Source organism: Peromyscus maniculatus, chromosome 19 (genome assembly GCF_049852395.1).
Source record: "Peromyscus maniculatus bairdii isolate BWxNUB_F1_BW_parent chromosome 19, HU_Pman_BW_mat_3.1, whole genome shotgun sequence".
Taxonomy (NCBI): Eukaryota; Metazoa; Chordata; class Mammalia; order Rodentia; family Cricetidae; genus Peromyscus; species Peromyscus maniculatus.
In genome coordinates, this window is record NC_134870.1 from 1,049,667 (window position 1) to 1,072,792 (window position 23,126).

Below are 23,126 nucleotides of genomic sequence, written 5' to 3' on the forward strand. Positions count from 1 at the left end.
CCCAGGCGTGAAGACTGCACGTAGGACTCCGCAGCACACGTGGAGGTGCATGTGGCACCGTGCACTCCCGACCCTCTAGGGCCCTAAGGCTAGGCAGCCCGAAAGGCCACCTGGGCGCTCAGGCCAGGAGAGGAGAGAGGAGAGTTGGACCACTAGGAGCAGCACCTGAAGGAATCCGCCTCTGGCCGCCGCAGTGGCGCCTCGCTCCGCCCCCCGGGAACTGAGCGCGTAGCCCGCGGCCTGCGGCAGAGACGCCAGCCACCGGCGGCGCTAGCACCTCGGAGCCGAGCGCAGCGTGGAGCCTCCCGGGGCTGCGGAGACCACCCGGGCCCTTTGCCCTTGCTCCCGCCGGGGCCAGGTGAGCTGCTGCGGGAACTCGCGGGTACGGGGAGACGAGGGGACTCCGTGGCGGGCAGGGCCTGTCCTCCGGCGAGCTGGACACCTTGCCGGCGCAGAGCAGCGCTGCCCCGACTTTCTTCTGGAAGAACTAGGAGGCGGCGCGGGAGTGTGGAGTGAGTCGTGCGGCCGGGCAGGCGCCTGTGCCAGTGGGAACCCCATCCCGGTCCCTGTTCCTGGCCGCCTCGCTTCGCCGCCCGCGGCCACGGGCCTGTCACCCCGGCTCTGCTGCTGCCTTTGTGGCGGGAGGAGGTGGCCGGTGAGGTGCGGGGCGAGGGAGGCTGAGGCGAGGGGGCGCGTCCCGGCCGCTCCCCGAGCACGAGGGGATGGCTAGCGGTCCCGAACACAGGGTGGACGGCATGTGTCGAGCCAGAGAGGTGTCCGGGCAGAGGATGGGTAGAGCTGGGCTTGGGAAAGTTGAGAGTGGATCAGGCGTTCGCTGGGGTCCACGCCAAATGTCACTTCGTCACACGCGCGTCTTCCGGTCATCATTTCCATTTCTCTGAGAGCGCTTCCGAACTGCTCTTTTTTCTGAATGAGACACAAAGGGTTGCGTTGACAGCAGACCGTGAAAAAAGACAGCAAGGTGAGGTGTGCCCTGGCCAGGTAGGGTGAAGGTGGGCGGTTTGTTCAAGTCCGTGGATTCCTGGAGTTCTCCTTCTGGGCTTCATTAAAAGGAGATTATCTGAAAAGGTTCACTGCGTGAGTTTCTCATTGAAACCAAGCCCAAGCAAGAAACGTGCAGGACAGGGTTCTTGTGCAAAAAGCTGCTTCATCAACTGAGTCGTGGTGGGACTCCTCCATCGTGTTCCCTTTTCTTCTATAAACCCTAGCCCGGATCCGGGTCCCTAGCTAAGATAAAAAACAAATTTTGATTTCTACTTTTGAAGCCGTGAGATTCTCCACCCGCCTCCCTTGAGAACACCCCTCAAATCCCATTTTAAAATAGCCTTTTCAATATGAGGCAGTTCAAAGGGGTTTGACTGAATTTTCCGCTTAAAAACCACTTACTCCTCTGTCGTGTTCTGGTGAAGTTTGAAATTCTGCCTTTAGTTTAGTCACTGTTTTGATTCTTTTTTCTTTCTGAAAACTTTGATGAAAATACAGTGTGGAAAACTCACTTAAAAGCAAAAACTTAAAAATAATACTTTCATTGAAATAATAATAAAATTACACGCATATAAGCATGCATTTTAAGATGAAATGTAAACTTACAAATGCTGAGAACTAACAGAAATTAGGTAACAACCTCAAGCAACATTGAAGAGTGTGTGGTGCAAGCTGAACTCTCTTCCATCGTCCCTTTGCCATGAGGCAGCCACAGTTGTCAATTGATATGTATAAATTTCTGTTACAATGAAAATATGGTATGCAAATAGAGGAGGAAAGGAGTGGAATCTAAGTAAAGATTGCTCACATCTAGATGGATATGCACATTAATGATAACAATTACTAATTTGAGGTCCTCTTGTGATGACATAAAGTTTTATTTGTTCTGTGGTGGGTACTTACTACCTTGACAATCAGTTAGGAAGCTAGAAGTCTTAAAATAAGTGTTAAGTGCAAAGCAGAACAGCTTTACTTCATGCTACTTTTTGTATTTCCCTCCACCTGGGACCTCTAGGAAGCAGAGCAAATGATAGTTACTTTGTTCACCACAATGTTTTTCTGAAAACACCAAGCAGACATTTGTATTTTCCCATTGACAAAATATACATAAAAAACATTGTATATATGTTGTATATATAAACAGTAATAGGGTGCTTGGTCTGAGACCTTGGATTCCATCTTTAACAACACACCTACCAGACTTGCATGCACACATCTACACTCACACTCTATAGATAGCACGAGAGAGATGGAGGCCAAGATAATATCTCTTTATCTCAGGCCTAGATTTGCCATGAACTAACCATACCATACTTTTCTTGGGAATGCTTTTCTGCTCCTGGCCCCTTAGTTAGATATACATAGGAATTGCTATGTAGTCTTTTAAGGGTCCTTCTGACTCCTAAGTTCTATTAAGGTAGTTGAGGCATTCTACAGCTAGCTAAGAATAATAGCCAGTTGGGCTGTAGATACTAGACAGTAGGATGAAAAGGATATTCTGGAGGTAGACTCATAAAGGATAGGTTAGAGATGCCTGAAGTATATTTGTGTTCTTAGGATTTAATATCTTTGGAGAAACTTGACTTTCTCACAAAATGTGTGTTTTTGCTGTTGGTGAAGGCCACCTCTGGGGCTGAATTGGCCTCTGCATGTCACCTTGGTGAGAGAATTCTCTTCACAATTCATGATGTTATTTTAAGGAAAACACTCTTCCCAAACTGTTACTTTTTTTTTTTTGGGAAAGTGGAAGTAAAGTTCATTTACCTACCTCAAAGAGTCTTGACAATTTAATTAGCAACTCTCAAGAGTATTTAGATTATATATACTCCTTATGGCTATGATATTTTGGTTACTATGTAAGTATACACTCATATTCTTAGTAGGAAACTTTTCTAGTCTTCAAATCATACACGGGCTCTGAACTGTGTGATTCCTGGTGGACAGTGATTACAAAGTTGTGAAAGTAAAAGCAGTTAATTTGGATCACTATGAAGGATCTTAATTAAGGGATTTAAAAAAAAATATACTGCAGGTAGTGATTGCCAGAATTGTTGCTATTAAGATGGAGGTCTAGTCTACAAATGAATTACAGCAAAAATCTTTAAAATGCTTGGTTAGTATGCTAAAATTATAAATTAGAAGAATACATTTGTAAAGACACTTAAATAATCTTGATTTACTGACAAAATTTCCCCATAGAGTAACAAGAACAAAATTATTCTAAAATGGCAGTAGCCATTTCATTTTCTTCCGAGTCTTGATGTGTACACAGATCTTTTTATAGATGGCTTATGTTACAAATATATTTTAATCAGATTTTTATAAACATTTAAAAACAGTTTTGTTATTTAAACTAGTTTTGTAATTTTTATGCAATGGATGCCCCATAATTAACTTTCTACTTGGGGATTTTGCAGTAATTAAAAAAATGACCATCCTTATGAATGTAAACATTCTTCCTTCTCTTTCCTAGCTTTTCCTTCCTTTATTTCTCTCTCTTTTCCCCTTCTCAACGTCCTTAGGATTATTTTTCAGTGTGATTGTAAATGGGTGGCTTCAAAGTTAGAAGGGAATTCTAACTTTGACACCTATTGGCAATATTGGTCAATTAGCTTATTTTCCAAGAAGTTAGCTTTCTAATCTGTAAAAAGGGTTATAATGGTAGTTCTCTAGAAGGTTAAGATAAAAAGAAATAACACATGAAATGCATATGAATTGTCCCTCTTTTATTGAGAAAATTTCAGATTTCTAGGAATTTGTAACACATTATTAGTATTTGGGCAGAGTAAAATTGCATCCATTTTCCTTGATGTGTATTTCTTTGGTCTTGTGTATGGGAAGAATAGTTTCCCCTTACAATATTGCTATAGTTTTCCAAATGGAGTTCTAGAAGCATCAGTGCCTCCATGATTTTGCACTAGATTATATGATGGGTGTGGAGAGGAAGTCAGTTACAACATTTGTGAAGAGTGCAAGAGATCCCTTTTCAGATCAATTGTAGTTTTGTTGTTGTTGTTTGTTTTTCTGTTTTCACCATATGCTTACCAGTTATTATGGGTTTAAACTTGGGAAAATTGCTGTTAAAATTAATGTCTAATATCATACATAAATCTTATTAAAGTGAAAACAGTACTCTTTTTCTTTAAAGGGTTGTTTTGTAAGTAGAATTGTGATCACAATTTATGGTCTTTTTTTTTCTTTCAATTAGAAATATTTCGGAAAAATGAGAGCAAGAAAATTTATGACCTTCAATTAGGTTATCTTTAGGTTACAAATGGATCATGAAGTTATGCCCCTTGACTAGAGTTCTTATATAATCAAGGTAGCTTAGTCTACATAAAAGCATGCCCCTGTAAGTTCTGGAGAGCCAGCAGCCCTGATATTTTTGGCAAACACACACCCAGTGTGGATAAAGCTGCTCTTTGTGCCTTGAGCTCCAGGAGGGTTCTATTGTACTCTTCCTTTCCTCCCATTCTTGACTGACTGACACTCCTCCAAGTCCAGATGTGAAGTCACATAGTGACTTCAACTCCACTCTGTATTTACCCGTCATACATAGTTCAGGGGGTGGTTTCTGTCCTGTCTGTACACAACACAGCAGACAGAGACTCCTGTCTTTTCCTTGTACTTTATGACTGTCTTCAATAGTCCCCACAGCAGACACCGCAGTGGTGGCAATCAACCCTTGAGAGTGTTTGCTGTAGGGAATCATGTCTTGGATCGCCTTCTCTACTCCTGAGCATGGTTCTGTTTTTATGGTACCAGTCTGGAAGCAGAAGTGCGGCCAGTGTTGCTGTGTTCGCTTGTGTTTACAAGGTTTCTTGTTTTGGCTCTTCTAACTTGTGTGCTAAGAGGGAGTTTCTTGGTTTTTGTTCTGGAAAGTGGGATTAATAATTACTGCTTTAATTATCAACTTTTTGCATAGGATTGTATGAGAGAATAAATGTGGACTTGATTTTAGGGGAAAAAAGCCCTACACATCTGTACTATGTTGTCAAAATTATATACTGTTACAGCCTTTTTAGGAGTGTTATAACACTCCTTGTAGGCTTTGAGAAAACTTCAACTCTGTGATGGAGCTTGGAGTTAGGTGTGGAGTCTAAGGGTGCACCCTAAACTACTGAGTTAGAAACTCTGGGAAGCAAGGCTACCAAGCTGCATTTTAATAATCCATATAATGCTGGACAGCTATTCTAGGGAGAAAGAAACTTCAACACCCACCAAAAAGTGTGTTCTATGAGCTAAATATTAGTTGTAAACTGATCTGGAAACATCATGAAATCAAATAGTAGACATTACTATTAGCTACTATTTGTCATTTAATCTCTTAAAACTTAATTCAGGCAGGAATTACAAACTCAGACGCCGATGGGCCAAACGCTAATGTGTGTGGTAAAGCGGAACACCTGTGAAAGAGTAACCCTTGTTATTGCTGCAATGATAAACTTAGAGGTTAAAAAAGTCCAAAGACTGCTCTACCTGCTGCCTTTTAGGAATGTGGATGCTGTGGCTAGACCATTTGACAGTCTAGATAAAGTGCAAAGTCACATTTTATGTGAACTTAATGCTGGCAATGGACTTTAATGACAAAAAAATTGACCAAACAAACAAATCTGGAATCTAGATAATTTCATCCTCTGAATCAAGGAATGTGGGTAAAAATATTTGTAATTAATTGCTCATGAAGACAGAAGAAATGGTGTTGTTCATCACATAATAGTAAAAAAGCATAGTAAGATTAACAGGCATTTTCCAGTGTTCAGGTCATAAACCTCAACTGATTAAAGTCTGGTGTTGCTAATTAGATAAAGAATTGGCTATTATCTTCTAAAAGCAAAGGCAAAAATTCAGGTTTTTCTGGAGAGCAATTTGGCATCATGTATCAAGACTTTATTAAACTGCCTACTGTAAGACAGTAACCCCAGTCGCAGGTAGTCATTTATACATGAATTAATACCTTCAAGCAAAGACTCTGTTTCTCAACTCTGCTAGTCACATTTCAAGTGCTCGGGAGCTACATGTGGTTGTTGACTACTATGCAGGTTGGTAAAAATAGGAACAACTCCTGTACAGGAGTAAGTTCAGTTGGAGGGCATGAAATTCTTCAGAAATTTCCCCTCTAGGAATTTGTTGGAAAGAAATAATTAGGCCTGATGTGGCGGTGCACAGCTGTAATCTGAGCACTCAGGAGCCTGAGGCAGGAGGATCTGGAACTGGAGGCCAGCCTGAGCTGTGTAGCAAGACTTTGTTTCAAAGAAAAAGGAACTTTTTAGACAAATTCAAAAAAAGCATATAGCAAAATTAGAACATGAAGTATTATTTATGAGTAAAAGTTTAGGGCTTGAGAGATAGTAAGAGGCTTGTGACCAAGCCTGATGAGCTGAGTTCTCTCACCAGAACCCTCATGGAGGAAGGAGCGAACCAACTCTGGCAAGTTGTCCCCTGGCTTCCACATATAAACTGTGGCACCCACAGGTATGTGTATGCACACACACAGTTAATAAATAAGTAAATGTACAAAAAGGAGTATAAAGTTTAGAAAGAATGTAAACACCAGGTTAAAAGGAAAAAAATCAGTCAGCAGTAACTAGTTGTGAAAGTAGTATTAACTATATTAAGTGAAACTATCTCGGATAGAATCCTTCAGCTAGATAGATAGCTTAGGTACAAGAGATTACAGAGTCAATCTATCTGAAAACATACACAGCCTTTCTCTGTGTGTCTTGTTAGAAATCCAAAGCCCAGACTTCCCCCTTGAAGACTTGTCACTGTGAAGTTAAGTGATTCTCCTATCTTCGTGGGACAAGCAAAATGCTAAACAAAGGAAACCCGAGTGAAAATCTGCCTTGTAGATTGAATCCTTTAGATTGTGAACTGGAGAGGAAAACAGAGACTGCAGAAAGTGAGCCTGAGGTTACATCAATGAGAAGCAACATTTGAAGTAGGTGAGGGACTGAGCTCTTGGGAGTTTGTAGATCAGGTCAGAGAGGGAGTCTCACTTCAATTCCTTGTCTTCTCTGCTGTGCATACTCTGTGAATCATTTGTAAAGAAATTAAAAATCCCCAAATTCACTGTTTCAGGATCAATACCTGTCACCTGCAATCATTGCACATGAAATGCAGTCACGACTTACTGAATAAACACTTCATAGATGGAGCCTATGAATGTGCCTTGTACCCAAGTGCTTTTCATGGACACAAAAGTCTTAGAACTATCCCTCAAGGTATCATCCCACAGATCTGGTTTTGCAGCACAGATGAATTGAAGTTGCAAGGCTGCAGGTTATAGTGTGAAGAGCGAATGTACCTGGTGCATTATTTTTTTATCTACCGTGTCATTAAATCAGCTGTAAGGTACTGATGCATATTCATACATCTTCATGGTGTGTTTAGGGGACTGAAACACTATCATCATTGATTGGAACCAGTACCAGAGAGCCAAGGAAATGTGTCCCGAGAGCTCTGCCTCCTCCCTTCCAAGTCTGTTCCTTTTGTTTTAGTTTAAATTTTTTATTTGATTTATTATTTATGTATATGTGGGTGTAGAGGACCATGTCTGCCACAGCATGTACATAGAGGCTAGAGGCTACTTTTACATGAATTTCAGGTATTGAACTCAGGTCATCAAGCTTACAGGCTTATGTGACAAACCCTTTACTCCCTGAGACATCTCAACAGTCCAGTCTGTATCCCCATCCACACCCCACCTTTTAAAGATGAACTCCTCCCTCCTCCCTCCTCCCTCCCTCCTCCCTCCCTCCCTCCCCCCTCCTTCTTCCCTCCTCCCTCCCTCCCTCCCCCTTCCTCCCTCCCCCTCCCTCCCCCTTCCTCCCTCCCCCCTCCTTCCTCCTTTTCTCTCTCCCCCTCCCCCCCTCTCCCTCTCCCTCCCTCCCTCCTTCCTTCCTCTCTCCCCCCTCCCTCCCCCCTCTCCCTCCCTCCCCCCTCTCCCTCCCTCCCTCCCCCCTCTCCCTCCCTCCCTCTCCCCTCTCCCTCCCTCCCTCCCTCCCTCCCTCCCTCCCTTCCTTCCCCCCTCCTTCCCTCCCTTGGAGCTGGAGTTCCAGGCAGTTGTGAGCTGCCGGATGCAGATGTTAGGAGCTGACTTTAGGTCCTCTACAAGAGCAGCATGTGCTCTTAAGCTCTGACGTCTCCCTCCAGCCCCTAAAATAGTTGTAATACTTTAAAAACGTTTCGCAAATAACATGGTTAACTGCTTACAGAATCACAATTTGAAACAGTCAATTAATATGAAAAATGCTTAGTCCTATTTGTTTGGAAATCCAATAACAAATCATAATAAGTTATACTACTTGATATTAATATAGAACTTTAACATACATTAAAATGTCAAAATAAGTTTGTTTCCTTACTGAAAAATTTATGCAGATACTTTATTCTAAAATTTGTGAAACAATTTTTCCCCCCAGGGTTTTCCGTTTGCTAAGAAAACTTGATTTTTTTTTTTTTTAAAATTTCGAGACAGGGTTTCTCTGTGTAGCTTTGTGCCTTTCCTGGAGCTCACTCTGTAGACCAGGCTGGCCTCGAACTCACAGAGATCTGCCTGGCTCTGCCTCCTGAGTTCTGGGATTAAAGGCGTGTGCCACTGCCGCCCGTTGAGAGACTGACTTTTATTCTCTTTTTGACTTGGGCCAAAAACTAAAAGGTGAGACCAAAGTTTAGAAAATGATTGTTCTTAGGTCACCTCCTTTTAATCAGTGCTGAGATTGAAGTAAGATCCTCCTCACTCATGCCGGAAAAGTACTCTATCCCTGAGTTACACTTGGGAAATAATACATTTTTGCATTTTTATTAGTTCTTTTAGAATTTCATACAATGTATTTTGATCTTATTTACCCTCTCCCTTGAAAATTAAAATGTGATATAAATTGCATGGCACTCTGTGCTTGAGAAGGTTCCATTCTATTTCTCAATGGAATGTGATTGGATGTTACAGCCAGAGGCCAATATACTCCAAGAGACAACATCATGGCTTTTTTGTGACTTTCCCAATGTCACCTGGCTTGTTCAGCTTGTTTTCCATTTTATCATGCATGGTTCTTAGGGTCTACTCAGCTGAAATTACAGCTAATGTCAAACAGTGTAGAACAACCACACTACAATATTTTCAAGAAATATTGAATACACAACATTTGGAGAGATTGTATTTTATTATGTTTAGATTTTAAATAGAATTCTTTTTAAAAATTTAAAAGTTGTTTATTTATGTTTATGAATGTTTTGTCTCAATGTATGTATGTATATCATGTGCATTCCTAGTTCTGGAAAAGGCCGGAAGAAGGTATCAGATCTCCTGGAACTGGAGTTACAGGTGGTTGTGAGCACCATGTGGGTGCTGGGAATCCAACCCAGGTCCTGTGCAAGAGCAACAAGTGCTTTAAACCATGAGCCATCTCTCCAACCTCTTAAATAGAGTTCCTTTTTCTTTCTCTCTCTTTCTTTCTTTCTTTCTTTCTTTCTTTCTTTCTTTCTTTCTTTCTTTCTTTCTTTCTTTCTTTCTTTCTTTCTTTCTTTCTTTCTTTCTTTCTTTCTTTCTTTCTTTCTTCTTTTTCCAATGTAGGGTTTCTCTTTGTAGCCCTGGCTGTCCTGGAACTCACTCTGTAGACCAGGCTGGTCTCAATCTCACAGAGATCCACCTGTCTCTGCCTCCTGAGTGCTGATATTAATTTTTGGTTGTGAGCCTAGGCTTTAACGGCTGAGCCATCTCTCCAGCCCGAGTGCTGATATTAAAGGCATATGCTACCACCACCCAGCAATAGAATTCTTAAGTAGAACAGTAACATGAGAACAATATAAAAGTTGGAAAAGAAACATTATTTATAGTCTTGACAATCTTAAAAAAATGAGTCACTACTTTTGTGTGAAATATTTGTCAAAATGTGTAAATAATTTTAAACATTAGTACAATAGATTTCGTTCTAGCATTTCCAGACTCTTTTGGTGACATGGGCCTTCTGTTTGTCTAGCATCCCTTCTGCTGATCATTTCTAGCCATGCCATTTTTAAGCTTTGAATATGTTTTTGAAATTAGTCTTCACCAGCAGCCTCAGCATTTTCCTTAGGGAAACATTTGCCTTAAACCTTAGAATATCTTCTACTCTTAGCTGCATGTAGAAAATAAAATGCAAATATATCTAGTAGCAACAAATTTGCTCTATCACTAACGAATCCAAGGATCTGTAAGAGAGTATCAGTCCATACCAGACACAAGATACCTCTGTGTGGTGGTCTCTGTTCATTTAATTTATTTTGGTTATTTTGAGAGATGGTCTTCTGTATAGCACTCATGGTCCTCCTGTCTCAGTCTCTGGAATTCTGGGATTACAGATGTGGACTACCATACTTGGCAGCCAGGTTCTCTAAGCCACTCTCGACCATTCTCAGCTTGTTGGAATTTGTCATGGTCCAGTGTGTTTTTATTATCCCAATGTTTTGCAGCACACTCAAGATTTACATGTTCACACAGCTCTCACTAGACACAGAAAATGAAAAATGCTTTTATTTATTTACTTCTTTAGACAGGATTTTGCTAATATAGCCCTGATGGGCCTGGAATTGTTATGTAGACCAGGCTGCTTCTGTTTCCAACTACTGTGATAGGCTTGTGCTACTATGTTTGGCTAAATGTTTTTGTTTTAAAGAAAGTTTACCCAAATCCTTAAAGACATGCCCCAAATCTCCTTGCTCAGAATTTATCATGTACTTATTGACAAGGAAAACAGACGTATGTAGAACCTTTGAGATTTTTCTGAACCTGGAGGAAGGTCTGTTCTCCGAGATAAGCATATGCAAACTTGGGAGTTGTTAATACTCAAGAAGGTGAGAAAGTGTCTGATTAGACAATCTTTATCAGGAAGCTGAGTTCCCTTCGTTACCTTCAAGGCTTTTCATATCTGACACTACAATAACCTAATACAAAACCTCGATTTTTAGACAAGCCAATCAATTGTCTTTTCTGCTTGTATATTTTACCTGAACATTTTGGCTTATTTCTCTCTCTCTCTCTCTCTCTCTCTCTCTCTCTCTCTCTCTCTCTCTCTCTCTCTCTCTCTCCTCTCCTCTCCTCTCCTCTCCTCTCCTCTCCTCTCCTCTCCTCTCCTCCTTCCTTTCTTTTTTTCTTTTCTTTTCTTTTTTTTTTTTTTTTTGAGACAGGGTTTCTCTGTGTAGCTTTGCACTTTTCCTGGATCTCGCTCTGTAGACCAGGCTGGTCTCAAACTCACAGAGATCCGCCTGCCTCTGCCTCCTGAGTGCTAGGATTAAAGGCGTGCGCCACCACTGCCCGGCTTGGCTTGTTTCTTGATTCATATTTCTCTTTCATAAAAAGTTCTTAAAATTTAGAACAGATATGGCTGCTTAAATGAAAATTATTTAAAAAATGTTTGGTGTGTGCATGCAGATGTGTATGTGTGGGTCAGAGGATAACCTCAGGTGTCCTTATGAACACTGTTCACCTCATCTAAGATAGTCCTTATGGGGGAGGGGCTCATTAATTAGGCTATCCCATCACAAAGATCAAATACTAACTGTTATGTATTGTTGAGAATATTCTTAGTCAAAAGTTATATTGGAATTGTTTCATGTTATTGGGAGATATTGAGTGGACCTTCTGGACAGTCCACCAAAGCAGTTAAGTGTGAAGAGGGGTTTAGTGATAGTATTTCAGATATTCTAAATCTCTGATACCTTTGCAGAGAGACTCTTGAGCCAGTAGTATGCCTTATCTCACCTGGTGCCTCAGAGCAGGATTTGCTTAGGAATAGCATGATGTATAGCATAGTTGTATATCTCTGGTTTCAGAGATGTGGAGGTCAGAAGACAACTTTCAGAAGTGGGTTCTTTCATTCTACCATGTGGGGGTCTAGGAATTGAATTCAGATCTTAAGGCTCCACCTCACTGACTCATCCACTCTACCATCCATCCATCCGTCCGTCCGTCCGTCCATCCGTCCGTCTATCTTTCGGCAGGATCTTTCACTGAACATTTAACTCAACAGTCCTCTAAGCTGGCTGGTTAGTGACCTCTAGGGATCCACCCGCCTCTGCCTCCCCACTGCCAGGATTAGTGGCACATACCACTGTGGTGTTCTGTGAATGCTGGGGTTTCAACTCAGTTCCTTACGCTTTTCACACTGAGTGACCTCCTCAGCCCAGAAGGGATGGAGGAGAAATGGAATATCAATCTGAACAATATTCAGTTCATATACCTCTTTTGTATTATAGAGCAGAAACCAGTTTTAATAAATGTGCTCCTGCTGAGATGCCATGTCTGTAGCAAGTTTAAGGCAGATGGAATTATCAATTAGAAAGAAAATGAATGAAGTTCATTTTAGCCTTCAGACTGTGTTTAAAGCAAATTTACAATTATGAGATGACTTCATATTTCACTATTCTACTGATACAAGTAGATTATGAGGAAAATAATGAACTCTTAAAGTATAGTTCCTTTTTTAAAATTGTCATTTTATGTGCATTGGTGTTTTGTCTGCATTCATGTCTATGTGAGGGTGTTGTATCCCCTGGAACTGTAGTTACAGACAGTTATGAACTGCCATGTGGGTGCTGGGAATTGAATGGGTTCTCTGAAAGAGCATCCAGTGCTCTTAAACTGCTAAGCCATCTCTCCAGCCCCCAAATATAGGGTTTTCTTGTTTGTTTGTTTGTTTTCAAGACACAGTTTCTTTGTATAACAGTCCTGGCTGTTCTGGAACTTGCTTTGTAGACCAGGTTGGCCTCAAACACACAGAGATCCACCTGCCTTTGTCTCCCAAGTACTAGGATTAAAGGCCTGTACCACCACCACCCAGCCCAAAATATAGTTTTTAAAGCATCTTAAAATTATTTATAAAAAGACAGAGGTAGGCAGAACTCTGAGTTCGAGGCCAGCCTGGTCTACAGAATGAGTTCCAGGACAGCCAGGGTGACACAGAGAAAGCTTGTCTTAAAAAACAAAAAACAAAAACACAAAAACCAAAAACAAAGAAAAAGATCAGGTCAGAGGTTAATCTTAGTCTACAAGATTTTAGCTTATTATATTTTATAGTCATTGTTTTTATATAGTTTGATTTATTAAAGCTTGGTTTATACACAGGAAGTCTGAGTTGGGTCTTTTAAGTAGAAGTCTCTTTTGACTTAGATACTTAGACTTAATTTTTCTCTAATTTATAAAGCATTGATACATAAATCCCAAGGAAGTGGCATATGAAGTTGTCTGGTTAAAAATAGTTGTGTTGTCACAAATTTTCTTCCCCCTAAAACTGGAGATTTAAGTTTCTGAAAGCATCAGTGTGTCTGTGATGGTTAGGGCAGTCAGCTGCCTTTGTGTATGTTTCATTTAAATGTAAATTTATCTGAGGGACCCTAAAGATGAGCTCAAAAAGTAAAGACAGTTTTAACATGAATAGTCATTTTTTTCCATGAATACTGAAATCCCTGTTTTTATATTACAGAAAGAAAGAAAAAAAAACTGAACAAGGTTATTTTTAAAGATTCTTAATTGATTATCAATTTTCTCTCATTAATAGTATTTCCAAGAATCAAATGAAACAAAAATTAATTTGTATGCCTTAAAAGAAATATAACAATAGCTAAATATGACATTGGATGTGATTTTGTAGTATTATATGAAGAAAAATAGTAGTGTTTCAAGCAGAAATCAGATGATAGAAATACATCTTAAAAAATTAAATCTGAGACACCCAAAGATAACTATTGCAAACAGCATAAGCACATTGATATAATGTATGACATATACATCTATGAGCTATATGTATCTAGGATATATTTTATCCAATAAATAAAGCTTGGTCTCATCCTGTGATTATAAATTATGTAAGTTTGAGGGCAAGTTTTTAAGAGCTTCCACTTACCACTTTTCCCCAACGAGACAAATGGTCAAAACCGAGAATGCTGTAATTGTGCTTTTATCCTATCTGTAGTCACCTCTGGCACGATTGTCAATCGTCATGAATGTCGTCTCATGGAAGGGGACCGTCTGGTGTCTTCAGAGGCCTTTCTACTTTCCTACAATAAAACAGGCCATTTCTCAGGGTCGCTGTCGATTGCAGATTTTGAAGTCATTTTTGTCTTCAGTCATTGTCTTTCTATCATGTGATTATCTTGTGTTAGAAAAACAAACAAATAGACCCAAAACCTCTTTGATCTACCCTGGCCTTTCTATATGTTAATTTTTGGAGAGTGACACTACAGTATGCCAATAAAATATACTCTTGCACTGACATTTTCAAAGGAATTATAAAAAGGATTATAAAGTTTACTGAAGGGATTGTTATTTGTTGGTTGATAAAATTTACTTAAGCCCCATAAATGTCAATATTTCCCAAGCCGACCCCTAAAGGGTCCTAATTTTAGCATAAAGGAATTGGTTGACCCACTCTTTAATAACCAAGTTTCCATTGAATGCTTGCAGATTTGAGACACAATTCCTCATATTTTACTCTAATCATCACATTGAGTTCAGAACTGAGTTTTTCAGTAACCAATAGGGGTTTGAAATGTGTGCCTATAGTAGAATTCTAAGTCACAGATTCTTTTGGATGAAAGTCACACATATCATTTTGTAAGCAAACCAGTGAACATTTTTGTCCATTTTCCCTGAGTTGCAGTGGAATATGCTGAGGTATTCTCCTTGCAAACAGAAATATTGGCACCATTCTTACATGCACCACTCCCTTCAAACACAGATCTTTTTCTTGCTTCTTCTACAGCTTTTTCTCTTCATCCTCCAAGCTTAGGCTTAGGGGGAGTGAATTGTAAACTCAGTCTCTTCTCTGTTGTTGGAATGACAACAGTTGTGGGGGATCTGTGTGGAGGAGGCTTTCTTGTCCCAGGTACATACAGTACATGGACACTTTTTAAAGTCCTGTGCTGTGCTTATACCATTACTTTTTCAAATAGTTGCATCTTTTTTAGATAATGAAAAGCAAAAAACCAAAACAGCCCATGGCTCGACTTTACTATGTGGAACAAAGCCTGCCTAATCGAACATGTACTCTGTAACACAATTTTTGTTTCTTAATTTGACTTAAAAATTAGCATTAATACCTACTATAATGATTTGTATTGGTAGCCTGTTATTGGTAATTGTAGTAACTATTTCTGGCTTACAAACCATAACCTCTTTGCAATGTGATGGTCCAGTGAAAGCTCCCTGCTGCAAACATTTGGGATGGACCTGGTCTCTGGAGTTTGTTTATTCTTTTCTGTTTTGTATTGAGAAGAACAGATTGTCCTGGGCATTTTTTAATGATTACGTTGGTGGAACTTCATGGCATGTGTAGGAAACAGAGAAGGGCTTGTTAGTGGTGTTTCATTTTCAGTAACTGTGGCCCAGCCACTTTCTCAACTTATAAGGGCATTCTGTTTCAAGCATTAGATACCATTGAGGTGGAGGATGTGGGTAATTGGAAAGCCTTTATGCCTTACACACAGAGATGTTACCTGGTAAGTGAAATGCTATCTGAATTTATTTCTGGAGTGTCAAGGCAAGTGGGGGATGGGAGAATGAAACTTGAATCAGTGACCATCTGGCCTAGATTTGGCTGATTTCCTGTGCATGGCTCTTTGTTCCAGGCACACAATGGATTGTTCCTTTTAAAGATAAGAATTCTGTTGTGACTGTGTGCTGAATCAGCAGTTTGGTTTGGGGTTGCAAAGCTGGTTTGGGGCCCTTTCTATTGTTCTGGGGCCCCCATCCCGTCTTCACCATTTGCAACGATGCTCCCAAGGTTTTCTGTAGATTAATAGAGGTGGTTTCTAGAGACACATTGAATAAAATAATTGAGAATGAGGCTTTCTAGTTTAGCATTATCTATTTTAAGAAGTGGAAATCTTCTTGTCTCTAGTTTTCAATGATATGCAGTTTTTAACAAGCTTTTCTTATCAAATTGCCTGTGTGAACTTGAACTTTCCGTTTGGTGGTTTAAAGAGCTATACTAAATTGGAGCAAGGCTTTCATACTGTGGCTGTACAGTTTCTGTGGCCTCCATTGCCGTATGTCTGAACATCAGATTTTAGGAAGTTGGAGCATTTCTGCTGTTAGACCATCATAACCCTGGTTTTTAAAGAGGTGGTTACTGACTAGAAGTAGGGATTTGGTTTGCGTAGGATTCCAAGGAAGCCAGCTACCAGTTTTTGTAGCTCATTTTATATGTAACAGAGATCAAAATCGAGTTAAATGCCACTTTCCAGAAGACAAGAGCTGACTTCGGTGCTATCATCTTGCTGTGTGGCCACTAAATAAAAAACAAAAATGACTTTTTCCTTCTGAAGTGATAGGATAGCTGGCAGATTTTAAGTCAATCATTTAGTTTACCTCTCATCTCCTTTCATTGACTCCTAACACTCCCGTACACAGTTACCTCCAACGTTTTCTGAAGTTACTTAGAACTTTACAAACTGAGCATCGGATTAGGTCGACGGCCTTGAAATCTAAGCTGGAATTCTTCACAGATCTGTGGGCCTGATCTTCAGAAGGAAGCTTACTAGTTAGTTCCTTGGGGATCTAATTATGTAGCAGATGGGACCCCATGCAACAGTTCAGTGTCCTTTAGTGCAATTAATTTTAGGTCCACATCTAGCAAAAGTGAATGAAAAGAAACAAAACAACAAAATTGTTTTTGTCCACTGAGGCATTGTCCATTTATATGTTGTCCCCTTTCTTTCCTGGAGTATCTTTAATTGATTATTGACTCTCTGATCCCTTCTAAGAAGGCCCCAGAATTGCTTGCTGGTTAAACGCATTAATGGTTTGGAAGCACAGATGCTATGGATGTCACGAATGTTCATTAGAGTAGAATACTCTGGATTAAAGAATTAGTTACATAAACTAAGTCAGAGTTAGAAACTACATCAGCATAGCCACAATTTCTCTTGATTTCTCCCCTGCTTTAATTTGGGGAACTAGTTCGAGGGGAAGGTCTGGTCCTTTTCACCCATCCCCCTCCTGGCTACCCTTCACCCCCAACCTCTAACTCTCCTTCAAGTCTCCCTGAGGAATTATAGTCCCTCCAGAGGCTTGGCTGCAGATGCCTGGAAAGTTTACACTGCAGTTGTTTTGTTTGGCATAGCTAATCAGGAGCCAGGCTGGAATTGCTCATAGCTGTCATTCAGGTTTTGTTTCAAAGTCCAAGGACCTGCTGGGAAAAAACAAAAAGCTAATGAAAGCTGACTGTATTTAGGCCTCAAATCTATGGAATCCGAAATGATGCCCTGACAGTGTATTCTTATTCTTCCACATTCTTGCTGTTGCTAAGGTAACAGATTTTTAGAGGCTTTTCATCTTCATTGTCAAGTATTTGCTACACTTATTGTTGTTTTTCAGATTAGAGCAATTCAGATTATCTCCTTTTGAGATAAAGTAAAAAGAGAAAATAACAGGAATAAAATGTCTGAATCAATTACCCTGAATGCTAGTAAGATCAGGGTTTTGTTGTTGTTTGTTTGTTTGTTGTTTTGCTTTTATGTCTTAAAACCCTTAGCTTCATAACACATGTTAAAATTTAGGACAAGATCATCAAATTTAGAGGTGTTAAATGTGTGAAATTCCCGCTTCTGTAAAGTGACCTAGTAAACATTCATATAATCTGTAAAGAATCATCCAAAGAGAAAAAGGGTTGTAGTGTAATGTCTTTAAAAATCATTTCTCTTGAATGAAAAACCAAATAAGGTAAAAGAGTGATGTGCTTGCATTCTTATCTATAAATGGGAAATTCAAATAGAATGGCCTTTTAATATTTGCTTTCACAGATGTATTGCCCTAATAGGTGAACTTTCATTTCTTTGAGAATGCTGTTAATTTTATAGGCCAAGTGGGGTACATTGTAGTTTGATAAATAGTAAAGGAAAGATTAATTTTCTGTAGACACAGTATTATTTGGGGTGGCTTTAGATTTGAAAGCCCCCAGGGATGTGCTTCATATGGTTGCTATTGTCAAAATGTTGACTCATTGAGAGATAACAGTTTTTTTCACAGATTTATCGAACATCTTCATCCAGTGCGCTCTCCCCTATGGCAATGACTAGAATATTAAAATGATGCAACTTTAGTACTGATTGGATCCTATCACTAATTTGGTCCCAACCAAAAACCCTATATTCATAGAGATAAGATCTGGCTTAAAATGAGAAGGGGAGTATCTGCCAGGTGGAGCAGAAGCCACGGGTCTGGAAAAGAAGTAGCCAAGTGAGTCAGAAGTCCTCATCTTCCTTCTGTATCCCAGCCCTGAACCTTATCTTCTCCCATTTCTGCCTCTCTGCATCCTGTGACCCCAAGACCCCACTCAGCTCCCCTTTATCACTGAGCTTTTGCTAACTAGACCTGGTGTCCAGGTAATTAGAGAGGCTGTATTCTCAGTCTGTTAAAATTATGTTCAGATATAGTTTTGCTTAAAAATTTTTTTTGAGGAGAATGATTAGGCTGGGGTGATATGAAGGGAAAAGGACATAAAGTGAATGCATCCCCTGAAATGGAGAAATTTAACCAGGTACCATTTTCAAGGCGCTAAGACAGCCATCTTTAAGGGTTGTCATGGGCAGCTGGAAAGGTTTATTCGAATTTCATTTAAAGCAGTGCTTTTCAAATTGTGCTCTGCAGAGAGCTTCATGGGTCTTGTGGTGCAGCCCTATGCTGTATTGGGGTAGAAAAGGGCCTGTCAGACATGCTGAGTGTCCCCTGCAGCTGCCTACAGAATAGTTCTACTTTCAACTCCTGTGTTAGATTTGTGCCTGGTATTTAAAAAAAGAACATATTTTGCTTCTTAAAAGGTAAAATCTTGATAATTACTGCCATATAGAATTTGGTTCTATATGGTTTTAGTTCAAGTCAGAAATAAAATGTTTTAGCCACAAGAGACTTAGAACATTTAAATAGACTGCTTGGGTGAGTTGTGATTTCCACATTTGATCACAAAGTTAGTGGAAGATTTATGCTTGGAGTAAAGGTTGGGTTGGATGTCATTTAAATTACTAATAGTCCTCAGATTGTATAGTTGACATTTTCCTTTATTGTTGGGGCTAGATAATTTGGCACCTAGCTGTTCTCCATTGGGGTTGGGAGTAAAGTCCATCTCCTCATTAAACCATGGCTCCAGAGAAGAGGAATGATATCTTCACTGCGTTTGGATTCTTCAGATCCCAGCACAGATGTGGGGCCGAGCAGGACCTGTTTGTAGAAGCTCTTGCTTGACTGCCTGATTGCTCCAGCTAGTCCTGAAGGCGATAAGGGAGGTATTCACAGGAATTTTCTCCAGCTTCCCTCTCTGCCCTTCAGGGACAGCAGGAGCCACAAAGGAGGTGGAAGATAATCCACCCCTGTTTTTTTTTTTTTTTTTTTTTTTTGGCCAGGAGGCCAGAATATGACTAAGTCTGGAAAAGTGGGCATGGTTGCTTGAGCCTAAGAGATAAAATTTTTATTGTAGAAATTTTGACTATATGAATTGAAAAACCAAGGCACAACAGAAGGGCAGAGTGAAATTTCCTAGTATTCTTACTGCAGCTGTGGAAATACACTAGGAGATAGTCATACCAGCAGCTAGGATTTTAGAATTTTTTTTCCTATTGTCCAGTTGGTTTTGACATACTGAAAACTAGAACTGAAGGTCTGAGTTGCAGGGTTTCCCAGATACGATACTGGAATCCAGTAATGATAGAACTGATGGGATAGATGGGTGCTTGGTAGTTCTTCTGCTCACAGGCCTTTCATGGTCTTCTTTGTACTTGGTGGAAAGGGGGAAAGAAGTTTGCAACTCCTGGCACAATACTTTGTACCCGGGAGTCATTGATGGCAAGCTTACGGAATTGAACCAACAGGACTTTTAGAAGCAATTAGAAACCACAGCATTCATCATTACTGGTGATCTCTGCCACTGCTGCTTGAAGTCATCTGTACTTATAAAATTCAGATGAGTTTAGGGATAAGTTTTATGATATTAACGTCTTATAGTTCAAATGGGAGGTTGGTCTCACAGAGGCTTGAGAATATTTCTCTGCTCAAGTTGTTCTGTGTTGATGAGTGTCAGGAATGCCTAGAGCCAGTATTGATTTCATCATTAAGGAAACCTTGGGGGCTGGAGAGGTGGCTTAGTAGGTAAAAGTGCTTGCCTGGAGAGATGGAAACCTTAGCTCAGATCCCAGAACCCACATAAAAAGCCAAGCATGGTTTCACATGGCTGTAACCCCAACAAGGGGAGGCAGAGATGGACAGTTCCTCAGCATGCTGGCTACCAACCTAAGCCAAAAAGGCTAGTTCAGTGAGAGACCTGTGTCAAGGCAATAAGGTGAAGGGTGATACAGGAAGACACCCAACATTTTAGTCTAGCCTCTGAATGTGTGCACATGGGCATATACATATATCATCACACCCATACACTCAGGTGCATGACACATGCACATGTGTACACACACACACACACACACACACACACACACACACACACACACACACACACACACACACACACACTGCTTCTCATAGCTCCAAGAAAAAGGGGTGTTTTGACTCCTCTAACTATGTACACACAGTAATGCCTAAGTATATTCTGGGACAAAGATGTTATGAGCAGACAAAAATGCTAGTTTGGGAAGAACTCTCAAATAGTATCTAATATCTGTATATTTTACTGGTGGGAGAGAAATTGGAAAGTAGGAAATATTTACAGAACCAGGATTTACAGCACAGAAAATACCTGTTCATAATGGGAGGAAAAATATCTTTATCTTGTAAAATTTCCATAATACTTGGGAATGTTCCTTTTCCCCTAAAGCTGCTTTATGATTAGGAGATTATATATAATTCTGAAAACTGTTACTGGTTATTGCATTTTAAAAGCAACTAAGCATACTTTAGGACTTTTTTTTTTTTTTGGTTTTTTTTTTTTTTTTTTTAGTTTTTTGAGACAGGGTTTCTCTGTGTATTTTTGGTGCCTGTCCTGGATCTATCTCACTCTGTAGACCAGGTTGGCCTCAAATTCACATAGATCCACCTGGCTCTGCCTCCTGAGTGCTGGGATTAAAGGTGTGCGCTACCGCCATTCGGCACCTTAGGACTTTACACTACAGACCTTAAAGCTTGTCCTGTAGTATAGGTGACATATAAGCTTTAGGTAACAACTATCATGTGTGAGTAGAAACAAAATAGAATATAAGGCATATGGAGAAAATTAAGACATAATTTGGAAACAATGTTCCTATTTCTTAGGAAATTGATAGAGCATGTTAAAGCATAGTAGGATACATTTTTAACTCATTGAAAATAATATATTACGTGTGTGTGTGTGTGTGTGTGTGTGTGTGTGTGTGTGTGGTCATGAATATGGTATAGGTGGTCATACCTGGGACCTTCCATATGCTCAGCTCCACCGTGAACAGCACTACCACCCAAAACCCATCTGAAAGCTTTCACAGCCCTCAGGTATGTGTTTGCATGATCCTTAGTAGTAGTTCATTGACATGTTATTAATTGCTCAGTAAGCATGTTTGAGTTGTACTGGGCAGCTCTGGAGATGAAAAAGAGGACCAGGATAAAAGTTTCACAGGAAATTTAAGCATATGACAAGAAAGAATTTAAGACATGCTTTGCTTTATTACTAAACACACCAAGTAGCTTACTAATGACAATGATGTCTTTTTCTAACCTCATCTTCCAGTCGCTCAGATGCCCCTAGTAAAGACACCCCCAGCATCTACTTGTGTGTATCATATATATAAAGGAAACCAAGAACATACTGCTTTGTGCTTTGCATGCTTGTTAACTGTATTCTGATGGCACTCTATCTGCCATCTAGTGCTCTTTAAGGATGTCTTTGATGTGGCTGAGAAGCATCCCCAGAGTGTTCCAGAGAGGCTGGAGAATGGGTTTTTGCAAATGGTGAAAGGAATCTCAGTGAAAACTGAAAGTTTCCCTCTCAAATATTGTGACATATTAAAGTGCTTATTAGCTAATACACACTTTAGGGACAAAGAAATAGGACACAGACTTACCTTTTAGTTGGGAAGCTAAGGTGTTTAATCCCAGGTGCCTTCAGAGTAAGTGTAGAAAGCTATTTGAGTATCATAATGTATAAAAAGCTGAGGAATAAGCTATGTGGAAGACAGGAGGTGCTCCAAGTGAATCAAAGGATGGCCTAAGGGACTGAACTTAAGCTTTGAAAAATGGAATCTGGGTTATGAAAAAAGTCCTGAAAGTGGAAGCGATAAGAGATTGAGAGTGAGAAAGCTGTTGGCTTGAGACCATGTTTTGATGTAGATTCCAGGCTATGAGGTTAAGCCTACCTTTAGTAAGTACTAGGGGCCCACTGAAAGTTCCTGAAGAACAATGTGATAGTTTAGTTTTAGAAAGTGACTAAATTGTTATATAAATCTGGGAGTAGGTGACTGGAATCTGGGCATTGGTGTTAGAAATGAAAGAGAAGAGTCAATTCAAGAATTAAAAGAAAAGAGGTAGGTGATTGCTGATCAAACTTTAGTATCATGGGGGGTAGAGTAAAGGACTTCACAATTCAAGCCCAATCGCCATAAAGAGACACCATTGATAGGAAATGGGAAGACAAGTTAATGTTTTGAGGAAAGAGCTGAACTATTTGGCTTTAGATTGAGGTTGGGATGATAGGGAAACATTCAAATAAAAGTGTGTGGGTAGCTGGGCATGGTGGTGCACACCTTTAACACCAGAGGCAAGCAGATCTCTGTAAATGTAAGGCCAGCCTGGTCTACCTAGTGAATTCCAGGGTTATATAGCAAGACCCTGCCTTCAAAAATTAAAATAAAGTGTGTAGTTAAGAGTGGGTCAAGATTTCTGAAAGAAATAAAATTGTGTGTGGACACATCCTTATGCTGTTATTCCAGATGGCCCCTAAGTATATCATCTTCCATCCAAGTGGGAAACGCAGGTGGTTTTCTGTTAGCTCCCACCAAACCTAGTTTAGATGGGAGAGAATTGTTACTAATGACAATGTAATATCTAATATATTTTGTTATTTGACTGAAACATTAAATTTCATGTCTATCTGTTATGTATTTTGTTGTACTGTGATTAACTAAAAGTATTACTATTTTGGCTCTTTAATTCTGGGGGCGCAGGGGAAGAGTGCCAC

The 23,126-nt window shown here is 40.0% G+C and overlaps 1 protein-coding gene across 1 annotated transcript in view; it reads left to right on the forward strand.

Annotated features, from left to right (window-relative positions):
- The first annotated feature begins 210 nt into the window (after window positions 1-210).
- Greb1l (GREB1 like retinoic acid receptor coactivator) overlaps window positions 211-23,126 on the forward strand; it is a 263,448-nt gene continuing 240,532 nt past the window's right edge. Inside the window, exon 1 of the mRNA XM_015987712.3 lies at window positions 211-358. The gene's annotated coding sequence lies outside the window, so the exon portion shown is untranslated. The remainder of the gene's footprint in view (window positions 359-23,126) is intronic.